General features: G+C 47.6%; 1 protein-coding gene across 2 annotated transcripts in view; it reads right to left on the bottom strand.

Moving 5' to 3' along the window:
• The window catches only part of mpp7a (MAGUK p55 scaffold protein 7a), a 122,330-nt gene that overhangs the window by 95,454 nt on the left and 14,263 nt on the right, over positions 1–12,613 (bottom strand). For both annotated transcript variants that reach the window (XM_056584862.1, XM_056584863.1), the window contains exon 2: positions 5,278–5,370. The gene's annotated coding sequence lies outside the window, so the exon portion shown is untranslated. The remainder of the gene's footprint in view (positions 1–5,277; positions 5,371–12,613) is intronic.

Raw genomic sequence — 12,613 nt, 5'->3', positions numbered from 1 at the left:
TTTGTCCACTATTTCCTGTGTCCTCGAGAGAGTTTTCCTCAATTAATATTATTCAGCTTCTCAAAAGGGAGTAGTGCTCATAATAACAGACATACAGGGAGAGGAACTGGGGTGAGATAATATGCTGTGAATCAGTCCGTTCTGAAAAGGAGCCAAATAGATGATCGCTACAACAGACACAAGGTATATAACAACACAGCGCACCCTTTTTAATACACAAGAGAATATGGACGGATCGTCTTCGCGTCTACATAGGTCAATAGGTGAGTATTGCAATAATAAAATGACTTCCCATTCATCCTGAACAGCCCGGAAAGAGTTTTCGACAACACATTAGGATTGCATTTCTTTGGAAACAGAAAAATGACACCAAAAACCCAACAAGGAAGGTTTATTGGCACCCAGCTTTATGTGTGCGTATATGTGTGTAATGTGTATATGTAACCACTCAGAGATTCTGAGCAGTAATTCATCCAGGACAGTGGCCCACACAGACAGCATCATCCCTGCTGCTTTCTGTCTGTCGAACGCAAACATACAAGATGTGTCCTCTGGCCTACGGAGTGGGAGATCACATGGAGGGATTTATTTTGTGGTGCATAAAATGCGTGTAAAAAAGTTGTTTAGCAATGCATAGTAGTGTTTAGTAATGCATTAATTTGTGTTTCCGCTTACATTACTCAGGCGAATGAATGCGTTTCATAACAACCTTTAAAAATAAATGAATATTGTAGGGAATATTAGATGTGAATATCAGAATAGGCTCATTTATCCTACCGGAACAGAATATGCAGGTCAGACATCGACTTCCAAGTTGTACTTTGTTTTGCAAGAGGGAGGAAGGAAATCGAAAGCGACATCAAAATGACCAAAAATGACAGGGACCGGGAAAAGTGAAAAGTGCTACGGTCGGTGTTGAACCCTCTGTGGACGTCCATAAAATGGATTCAACGAGGTCAGCAGAGAGAGCGACAGGTCGGGAATCGTAACCACAGAATCTCTCCAGCAGCCTCGGCAGCCACAGTGGGGACCCCAAAACCCCAACGGGAGCTGAGCTCATGGCAAGAAGAATCAACCCCATGCCTAATCAGTTTGGTGTTTCACCGAGCGCGCCCTCCCACGTTTTTGCCCAAAGTCTTTGAGATCGGAAGGACAGGCTTTAAATCACAAAAGAAAGAAACAAATAGGACAAGCGAGGCGCTTCAGGGGCCCGGGGGGGAGCCGAGTGGCCAGACCTCGCTACTCCCTCAACCGTTTGCCATTTGTTGCGTCCAAGAGGGTGGGGTGGTGGCGGGGTGGCGGGGTGGCGGGGGAGGAAGAGGTTGACCGATGACTGAATATTCCCAATCCTAAGTAAGGATCCATCTTTCCATTGAGGGGGCCCTTAAGAAGGGCCAGGAAGCGTGCCGCCGCACTGGGAAAACCTGAGACACTTTATGGTGCACTGAAGGACCGTAACAGACGGACTTAAAGAAACATTCCCTGCTGCCGGAACGATCTGGTCCGGCCGGGTCTGCTCAAGATCCCATGGCCACCGTGGAGTGAAGGGAGTCTGACTGGATTTGTGACCCTAGATTGATAGGAGAGGTACGCTCCTCTGTACTGGTTCCTTGTACAATGGTGTTGGCACCATCTAGTGGTCTCCCTGGAGCATTGCAGGAGAAATTGACATCAAAAGTGACCGGTGACCGAAATTAAACACGTCCAACGCAATCAAATTCAAAACAAATACTCTTTCTAAAGCTGTTTGGTCTTTTTCTACCTGTGAGACATTAGGTTTAATCAGAATTAGGAGAGAATGTACCTCAGGGGTGGGTAGTTGTATTGACAGATTCAGAGTTGACAGAGGGGGTTTGGGGTCATAGGGGGCAGTTATTCTTCCTGTCTTTACCAAGGGAGGCGGTCAGCCGACCCCCCTGGGGCCCAAACAGGTGCAGCCATCACACTTTTTCAGCTGGACGCTGATGATGACTGACTTGGGGGGAACATGTAAAGGCCTTTCACAACATAGAGCACAGGGAGAGCCTGTAACATTTTTCAGAATCGAATCCAAATCAAGGTGATACCCAGATTGATATCACCAAACTCTAGCTTTGCTTTCCCCTCCGGCGTCCAACGCATGCTCTTCACCCTATGAAATAAAACCAGAAGACCCAGGGGCCACGTAGCGCAGCTGAAACGAAAAAAAAGGGGGGGGGGGAAACTGCTCGAAAGCGTGACGCCACGAAACCGATACGCCGCTCCACGCAGGCTTGAGCGGTGACGCACACGCCGCCTCCCTTTGTGCTCCGCGCGGCCGCAGGAAGCTCTCCCAGAGCGTCGAGTCCGAAGCCCCTGGCAGTCCGGACCGCTGGAGACCCCAGGAGGGACGCTGTCTCGGCACACCTCGGACCTCTCGCCCCCGGGTCGGTGACAGGAATACTGGAACCCGTAAAAGGGTTTAAGGGTCCCACGGCAGCAATGACACCGACGGCAAACCTCTCCCTCGCGTGACCGGACGGACATCCAAAGCAGCGCTTTCTCCGTCACACCTGCTTGGGTTACCGGTTACGGGACGCGCCGGGCTCGATGGCTTCTTCGTCTGGCGATACGGCCTCTTGACTCAGACGTCCCCTTCGCCGGCCCTTGGCGCGGCCATGGATGATCGTTCATCTCACACCCCGTTCTGTCTCAGAGGTGTCTTCTCTCGTTACAGAATCCAGTGGTCCGTGAACAAGTACATTTCAAGGTTTTTCTTGCGTCGCCTTTTATCGCGATGACGCTCTTGTACCGCTTCTTAATAGATAGAAACCCCTAAACCCTAACCTCTTAAAAGATGCTGCAAAAAAGGATGGAAATAAACCTTGACTTTTGCCCAATTTCTAAGAGGGCAATCCCTGGCATTACACGAGTAACAGTAATAGAGTGGTAATATTCTGCATACAATATACTATATTCTATGAGGATATGTGTTTGTGTGGAGTTTGGACCATACCAGATGGTTTGAAGATCTGCTGATCTCCACATTCACCAAACAGCAGCCTGGGCCCAAAAACCAAAGCTATCCCAAAACAACGATATTCAAGATATGAAATGATCAAAGAAGGTTGTCATGTCGTGTCTTGTTGAATCTCCCTTCGCCTGATTATTTCTCGGACATTTAATCCCAGATCGTGTAACCGTATCCGTTGCTCGTGTAACTCGATCCTGGGCCGCGACCACAGAGGCCCGGGACGCTGGGTTTTGATTGGGCGCTCTGCGCTTTTTCATTTACAGCCGTGCGGTTTTCGAGGGGCTCAACATCTTGTTTACGACGATGGAACGAGGGAACCATCCATCAGTGGATAAACGAGGAGAGTGAATATTAATGTCACAGTGGTGGTGGTTGGAAATTATCCAGGGAGGGAGGGGGGGGGGGGAGGGCATCCTTTTACACAGCTATGGCACATACTAAACTACACATACCCAATATGCAGTTTATAAAACCCGTTGAATAGGTACAGCCTTTTTCCAGTCCTCGGGAGAGTGTTGACATCTGTACTTTAGACGTCTGCAATTGCTGATGATGCCTTTCTATCTCCAAATTATGAAGTACAACGGACTGAACTTGAACAAGACTTCCCGCGATCCTTCAAGCCCCATTAGTTGCCGTAAGCCTAAGGGGGAGATGAGGAGGAGGAGGTGGTGGTGGTGGTCGTTGTGGGGGGGTGTTGTTCTTGGGCTGATGTGAGGACAGATTGGATGTAAAATCAATTTGTATTTCAGCTACTCTACATCATACGGGGAGAGGGGGGGGGGGGGGGGCTGTGGAGGAGACCGCAAATTGCAAAGTGCAAGACGGACGGATGCAGATAGAGTTACGTCCCTACGCACGCACGCAGACAGTTATGGCGCGTGTTTGCGGCATATTTTAACTGTAGTAAAGGGGAACATTCAATTACACATTACACAAACGAGTCCACATTACGTCTCTCTCGCGCGCGCGCTCGCTCATTTACACACACACACACACACACACACACACACACACACACACACACACACACACACACACACACACACACACACACACACACACACACACACACACACACACACACACACACACACTCTCTTGCTGTCAGATAAGTATAATTGCAGCGCATAAAAAACCACAGATAAAACAAGAAATGTTCCTCGCACTGACACTTGGAAAATGGAAAAAAGTGTTGAATGACTTTCAAAAAAGGCAGAAAGAAGAAGACGAAAAAAATGAGTGAAAGTAGAGGACAAAGGAGAAGGAGAGCAGAGCAGATGAGAGGAGGAAAGGAGAGGAGACCAGAAGAGATGAGAGAAGAGGGGAGGACAGGCCAGGAGAGGAGAGGACAGAATAGAAGAGGAGAGGAGAATAGATGAGCTCATGTACAGTATATATTCCAAAAATGTAATATTCCTGCAAAGGACAGGTTTATTGTTTTACAGTCAGGCAGTTGGAGTTTTAAGAGTTCATGTCATCCTGACTTTTCCACATAAAACCACAAAGTTTTAGTTAAAAGTACAAGGTACAAAGTAATGGGGGCTGATTTCCTACGCATGCGACAGCAAACGCAAAAGCTCTTGTAAGTCTAACCTGTAATCCCACAGGCCAGACCCTGAAACCGATTCCCTGCTAGCTGTCCAAATATATATCGACACTTATATTACACATGGCGTATTAAATCAATCCTTTTCTTAGACAGCTGTTGAAACCCGTGTCATGGGACATCGCTACACCCTCTTGCTTTAGTTTATGAACTGCGGCAGTTCGGAGTAAAGGGGTATGACTGGGGCTTCTCCCTCTCTGGAAGGTCAAAGGTCAGCTTTTCCCAGAAAGCACCTGCAGACGCTTAAGCTGTCTGGTGTAACGCAGGTCACCACCCCAACCCCCCCTTCCTGACAGTCACGGTTTCCTAGACATCTGTCCGCATAGTAAAAGACATATAAGCAGCTTATGAAATATTATGAAATCATTGCCCTGGGACGACACAAAAAGGAGGACGCAGACTTAGCGGCTTAATATTTCGGCAAGGGGAACACACAATGCCGAATGTACGCACACAGACAGACAAACAGACCGATATTTAAAAGCACAGCTGCACCGGGTCTATTATTAAAGAGCAAACAAAACATACCTGCCACTCGGAAATACGCCTACACTCCCATTAGAAACACACACACACACACACACACACACACACACACACACACACACACACACACACACACACACACACACACACACACACACACACACACACACTATGTATGAGCGGAACAGACCTGAAACTCTGGTTTGGTGCTTTGCCTACAGACTCATGGTGCTCCACGCCTCCACCCTGTATCACCCAGTCACTCACAGCACACGCAGCATCCCTGGGGAAATCCAAACAGAAGGACAACACACAGGATTAAATACAATGAGGGATGGCTGAGGGATAATGAAGAAATCCATTCCATTAAATAACCCGCAATTATAATGAACAACCGCCCTGACCGGTTTGCACTTCTCAGTGTCTGTTTAGTACTGGGGTTTTTGAGTGGGTGCAATGACAACAAGTCACCACTAGAGGGTGCAATCTGACCAGCGAAGAGGCAGACAGCTAACATCATCCTGAGATCCATCCTTAAATCCTGAGTATGTGCATGTGATGAGGGCGGGAACAGGTCCATCCTGATTGGCACACCCATCTCTCTCTTTAGCAACACTCATTTCACTTTACAAATTATTCCTTTAAAGTGGGAACATTTCCCACGCAACAGGCTTTAGTGAGTAGTGGCAACAGTGTTACAAGCAAGTTTAGCAAGTTTTTTTTTTAGGAAGTGAACTTTTCATTCACAAGTTTGTTGAATTCATTGGAGAGATCCTACACACAAACAGTAACACAAACGCACGCACGCACACACGCACACACGCACACACACACACACACAGTCCCGATGCTAGTCCAGGACCCTGCTCATGTTGTGATACATACGGGATGTATCACAGGGCTGGGGATGGTTGGATTGGCGGATATATGGATGGATGGGTGATAGATGGACCGACGGATAAGAACGAAACACACTCTGTTTAATTCGGAAAAGCTCATCAAGGAGAGAGCGCTCGGCTTAAGTCCAAGAGGGGTCCAACCAATGCTGCATGACATGTTGCTTGACGAGAGAGGATGGAATGGCGTGAACCCAGCCGTTGCATATCCAATAACAGGCCGGATCTGTGCCGACCTTAATTGGGTGCTGAGGAATCAGTGCAGTAATTAGAGAAGGGCCCTGGCACATGCACGCACAAAAACGCACGCACAAACGCACGCACACATCTACGTGACCGTTGTCGATGGGAACCAGAATTTTTCCCCCAGACCTGTTGTAGTCATGGCTCTGTGTGCGTCATGCATTCTAAAGTTCTCAGTTCCTGTTATTTCACAAAAGCAACCGCCAGAGAAGCGTCAATGTCATCAATGACAGACAGCAGGAGAGAAGACGCATGGAGAAGGAGGTAAAATAGGACAAAATCAAAACTGAGTGAGACAGGCAGAGAGAGAGTAGACAAAGCATGGGATTCAGACAAGATGACTTTCGTCAGTGCTTCCTAACGAGGCAGTACTGTAAAAGGCCAAAAGGGCCCTGTTGTGTCGCAGATGGTGAAATTGTCTCCATCTTGGGAGCACAGAGAGGTTATAGGGTTCCACAGGGACAACCCACACCGCTGCAGATGTCAGCTCTATGCCAGCCGTCTATGCTTGCGTCCGTCCGTTCCGCAGGCCCGAAACCTCGCCTCTACCCTCAGGTAATCCTCACGCTAAGCTGCTTAGTGCCGGACCACAGACACAGACTAAACTAACAGGCACCCGTCCTGGCACTGCTGTGCCATAATGGCTTTTATTGCAAAGTCTTGGGGGGTTGCCAGGTAGATTCCCTTTGGGGATAAAATTCTGATTTGATGTGCTTTTAGATAGGCACTCAACCAGTTTTCACTCAGGTTTGTTGGCATTTGGTCCATCAGATTGAAACAAGAATTGAGTTCGAGAAAGAACATCTTATATTTAAAAGAAAATATTTTACCCCAATAGCTCCAAAGACGAACGCATCTCAACGGTGAGAATGCGATTCATAAAGCAGCCTCAAGCCGGGCTCGTTCTCCATCCTCACCCACCTTTTCATCGACCAAGAACACCATGCTTTCCGAACAACACACCTCCCACCCATGTTGAGAAAGTTGTAATCAGCTGTGTACAAATGTAAAAAAATAACCCTTTATTTTCTACAACAAAATCCAGTTCACGGGAATGCATGCAAGCTGTATAAATTCCTCAGGGAGCACAGTGATAAAGTTAGCATGAACACAGCTAGAAAGATAGCAGAGATGGCTATGTATGGCTGTGTGAGAATTGCATCTCTAATTGAGGCCTGAAAGCCAAGACTCTACCCATAGACAGGGCTTTGTTGTCTGTTGCTGCTGGCGGTACTCAACCTGGGAATGTCCACTCCAAAGTGAGTCAAGAGGACAGTCTTTTGTGGAAGTGCTATGGAGTTATCAGAAAAAACGTTTAAGTAGCACCCTTAACCTCCATATGTTTCACCCGTACTTCTTAAAATTACTTTTTGTTGACATTTGTGCTTTGAAAAGGCTTTACAGCCAATAATCGGTCACATCATGGATTAAGATATCCTAACAATGTAATAGTAAGAACGTCGTGTGATGCAATCATTGCACAACTCGTGACAGGAAGGCTTCACATTGACAACACAACCGAATGACACAAATGTAGAAGTGTGTGTCTGCATGCATGCAGCATGTGACTGCGCTAACTTCTCTCCCCTCCACGCATGAATACTTGAAAGCTTGCAATAAATGTATTCATGAAAAATACAAATTAGATTTTATATCACAGTAATTATTATTAATTATTATTTTAATTGTTTTGATTTTACAGGAGGCACCGTCAAGCATAAATTGATAAATTGGCAATCATTAATGTAAAATAATGGAACTTGAGGGTGCAGCCCTACTGCTGACTGGCAGTCCTCCATTGACACATCCAAATAGCCCCCCTCACCTTCTTCGTACTCCAGTGGGCTGACCCTGGCTTGACCCCCCCCCCGGGCCCCAGACCCACAGGGGATTCTAAAGGTGGCAGGGGCCAGAAGTTGGCTCACTTCAACATGGGGACAGTTCAGACTGTGTGAACAACACACTGTGTGGGGACAGCGTTTCCCATTCATCACGGCGATTATGCACGTGTGTGGCGTATCAAGATGTAAACGCCACGCATTGCGTGTCCTCACAAGAGTTGAACCCTGGGGCGGGACTGGAATCAAACGAGGTCGGAGCAGCAGTGCTCAGCAACACCAGTTGAGCTGTGCATTTTCCCCCAGATGCATGGAATTATATCCACTGCACAGAGCATGTGTTTGTGTTCAAGGTATTGTACATACGAGTTGATTAAATCAGCATTTTAGATATTTAATTTAAATTCTCTTATCGCTGGCCACTTTTACACAAAAACAGCCAAAACTACAGTGAAGCTTTATGCTACAGAACAAATCATTAGGCTTTAATTACATTCCCTAATTATTAACATGATGATTGGAAGACATCAGCAGTCACATTGAGCGGCCAAGCAGGCATACCTGTGTGCAGGCCACAAAAGAGGCCTGTTAAAAATGCACTTGGCAACTCATTTCAGAACAGAGCAGCATCAGGCATACTTTTCAAAGCGATATCAATTGTCCAAGGTCCCCTGATGCCTGTCCGACAGGGAAAGAGGCCGGCATTTGTCATTGTCATTGTAAAGAAGGAGAAGCAAATTGCGGGTTTAATTATTAATGTCTTTTGGGAAGGGACTTGCTCAGCAAAGTACCTGCATGCCATCTATCTATGCTGACCCCGCTGCGCCTATACCAGCCATTGTTGTTGGCGAGCAACCCGCCGCGTGTAAACCTATACGCCAGCCAACAGGTCCACACACACACACACACACACACACACACACACACACACACACACACACACACACACACACACACACACACACACACACACACACACACACACACACACACACACACACACACACAGGGGGCAGGCGATCTGTGTGCACATGTGTAGTAACACTGCCATTAATAAGTAATGACAGCGTGTGAGAAGAAAGCGGCCAGCCACCACCAGATGAAGGAGATTAGATGAGAGCCAGCCAAGGGATATCAGGGAACGACATGAGGTGTACAGACCTGCTAGATCGAAATAATGTTTGAATGAGCAAAACTCACAGTTGGTGAGATAGACGATAGAACAAACAACAACCAAAACTATATTTCAGCAATAGCAAATATTACTTAAAAGACAATACTAGGATGGATCCAACTTGAACTTTTAACGGTGCTTGAAATATGTTCTGTCTAGTTTGCGACCTCCTGATCTGCATGCATTAAAGTACACACACACACACACACACACACACACACACACACACACACACACACACACACACACACACACACACACACACACACACACACACACACACACACACACACACACACACACACACACACACACACACACGTTGCTCCTTAGAGTCTGGGGCTCACATTTCACGGAGGCGGCAGAAACGTACAGGGACCGGGGATGCGGCATGGATGGTGCCAGCCAATCAGCAGCGGTCAAACACAACTACACAAAACCGGCAGTGCGGCATCTCAGGTGGTCGGAGCAGGCTCAGGCTTCAAAATGAGCCACAGACAATATGAGAAACACACACAGGCCCCGCCCCCTAATCACACAGGCCCCACCCTCACAAACCCACAGGCCTAGCCAGAATACACACACCCACAGGCCCCGCCCCCTCCATAAACACAGGCCCCGCCCTGCCAAAACACACACATCCGCACAGGCCGTTCCCATACACAGGCCCCGCCCCCCCAACAGACACACACACACACACACACACACACACACACACACCACACACACACACACACACACACACACTGTAGGCTGTATGTAGCAGTGGTATTGTTTTTAGTTGCGTGTTTGTGAATGTGTTGGCGGATGACGTGTTTGTGTGTTGATGCATACACCCACACAGTTTGCATATAAGGAAATGCAGAGGTCCAAAGAAGATCAGTGTGGTGTGCAGTGAGGGGCCTGGTTGTCTGTGCCTAAACACTGAAGAAAAACAGCATTGGCCGCGTGCATGATCTGCTCAGGGGTGATCACATGCCAAAGTTCAGATCCAACGGCTGGCTGGCAGGCGCACACACACACACACACACACACACACACACACACACACACACACACACACACACACACACACACACACACACACACACACACACACACACACACACACACACACACACACACACACTTTAGATCAGGGCCATCTCTGTAAGAGTGGAATGGTACATTTCAGGGTCATTTAAGGTACCGTCAATAACATCAACAGGTTAATAACAACCTAGAGGAACCCCCTATCAACATTGCACACAATGACTATTGTACCAATGCTATCATACGCCATGACTACCCTGTTAGATTCATTGCTTGTGCACCTCTTGCCCATTTCTACAACCAGAAGCGTTGAGGTAGTGGTGTTGGTGGAGGTTGTTTAGTGGAGGGGCAGCTCTGGTTGGCTCTGACGCCAGACTTGTTTTTCCTACGGGATCCAATGGCGGATACGTTCCCAGAAATGAAGCCAATTGCTGGGAGATGAACGAGGGGAAGAGAAGATCTCTGCGGTGTAGTCAGACTGTACGGCTGTTTTTAGACGGGGAGCGGGGGGGGATCTGATTCGGGTTGCAGGGTTGCAGTTGAATCGAGGTGAAGAAGAGCACGACGACGAAGGTGAGGAATGAAGACGGGGCCTGGTGGTGGTAGGTTGGGGGGGGGGGGGGGGCTCTCTGTGCGTTTGTCCTGTAACGCCGGCGGCATGAGTCTTCTTGGTTGGGCGACTGACTTGTTGAAGGGCCACCCGATATGCCTCGGGGCAGCCCAGACAGAGGATATATCCACGCTGCCCTGCCGTGCACCATCGTGCAGAAGTGTCCGGTTAATGGCACAGATGCTTTACATTGCGCTACACACAATGGCGTTAATCTGGGGAACATTAAGGGGGAAATGGGTACGTGTTGGTGATTAGCGCAGTGCTTCTTGTGGATTGGGTTCATGTTACAAATAAGTATAAACGTGTGTCACATGTTGACAGAGGGTTTTGAATCTCTCTTTAAAACAGTAAATGAAATAGTGTGATTCTAGATAAACTACAGTAATGTATTCGTCTAGACCGAATCACGTACTTGGCTCATCATAAGTCACTGGCTATCAACAAATAGGAAGCAAGGGGGGTTTCATGCAAATGTGTCCTAAACGTTGCCAGGGTGCATATTTTCTTTTTGGATTATACGATTCCTGGCTTGCATCACTATTGAGCTCTAATCTAACGTTAACTGTTGAAGTTGTCAGTTTAGGTGTGTCTGACTCTCCGGTTACATTCCTACGGATGTGTTCTTAACAATAAACACCACCAGCAACAGCTTATGAGGCCTATATCAACTTTGCCTGAAATGTTTACCCCACTGGTCTAACCTGTTGGACTGAGTTGTTGGCACACGCTTTCAAAGGGTATTTGGGTCTCATGAGCTACAACCTAAAAACTAGGTTAGTACTGATATAGCCCAAACTAGGTGACGTAACTATCACGATGATTAAGACAAGTCTCTTAAATAAACAACATCCTAAGGAGAGTCTCTTCAGGATGCTGAAGAATTAAAATGTTTGCATTTCCTTCACCGCCGCCGCCCTGCTGAGTTGCTCGAAGGTGGGTTCCTTTAACAATCCACCAAACAGAACAAGCCATGCATTGCGTGTCGTCACAAGAGTTAAACCCTGTGGGGTAATTGGAATCAAACATACTAGGCCGGCGCAGCGGAGCTCAGCAACACTAGTTGAGCTGTGCATTTTCCACCAGATGCATGGAATGATACCCACTGCACAGAGCACGTGTGTGTGGTCTGTTAGGGTGTGTGTGTGTGTGTGTGTGTGTGTGTGTGTGTGTGTGTGTGTGTGTGTGTGTGTGTGTGTGTGTGTGTGTGTGTGTTTTGATTGTAAAAGTGTAAGGGCGTGTGCATGAGTGGGAGGGGTACGAGTGTGGGGGAGCAAAAAGCAAGAAAAAACAAAGGTTCTATTGAGTGGCTTTGGTTTGGGGTTATGAGGTGACAAAAAGGCATAAAGGGGCTATATGGTGGTCTGACTCCCCCCATTTAAAATACAACGGCGCTCTGAGTCACTGGGCTGGCGAGAGCCTCTGAAAGGGAACTTCCATACCAGTCACCGATTCAACATGAAGATTCGGACCAAGCTCCAACAACCAAAGTTTCTCCTACTAAAGCCCTGCTGATATCCAATGAAGCAAGATGGCTGCAGTGAGAAACAGGATCTCCAATCCTTCCATTAAGGATCGGACGTTTTATCCGGGAGGGTCGTATGACAGTTAAAAGGCCGCACCTGTCAGCAGTCTGCTAATCTCAAAAAGCGACGAACAATCATACGCGTATAATCACACAAACCCCCAGTTATGCTTGACCCAAAGAAGATGGGCTGGCTGAAAGGATTCCA

This window comes from Gadus chalcogrammus, chromosome 23 (genome assembly GCF_026213295.1).
Source record: "Gadus chalcogrammus isolate NIFS_2021 chromosome 23, NIFS_Gcha_1.0, whole genome shotgun sequence".
Classification (NCBI taxonomy): Eukaryota; Metazoa; Chordata; class Actinopteri; order Gadiformes; family Gadidae; genus Gadus; species Gadus chalcogrammus.
The sequence above is the reverse complement of the archived record's forward strand: the minus strand, read 5'-3'. Positions and strand labels throughout refer to the sequence as shown.